The following is a 224-nucleotide window of genomic DNA, read 5'->3' as shown; positions in this document are numbered from 1 at the left end:
ACACTCTCTCTCTCTCTCTCTCTCTCTCTCTCACACACACACACACACACACACACACACACACACACACACACACACACACACACACACACACACAGCTCATGCGCTGCCAGTCACAGCTGTGGACTTTTTGAATAAGTTGTGGTGGTGATATTTCCCTCTTTCCTCGACAGAATGAGCCACACGATGAACACAATCATCACACACACACACACACATATAAT

The sequence above is a fragment of the Scardinius erythrophthalmus genome (genome assembly GCF_964197995.2).
Source record: "Scardinius erythrophthalmus genome assembly, chromosome: 21".
Lineage (NCBI taxonomy): Eukaryota > Metazoa > Chordata > Actinopteri > Cypriniformes > Leuciscidae > Scardinius > Scardinius erythrophthalmus.
This window is presented reverse-complemented; position numbering follows the sequence as displayed.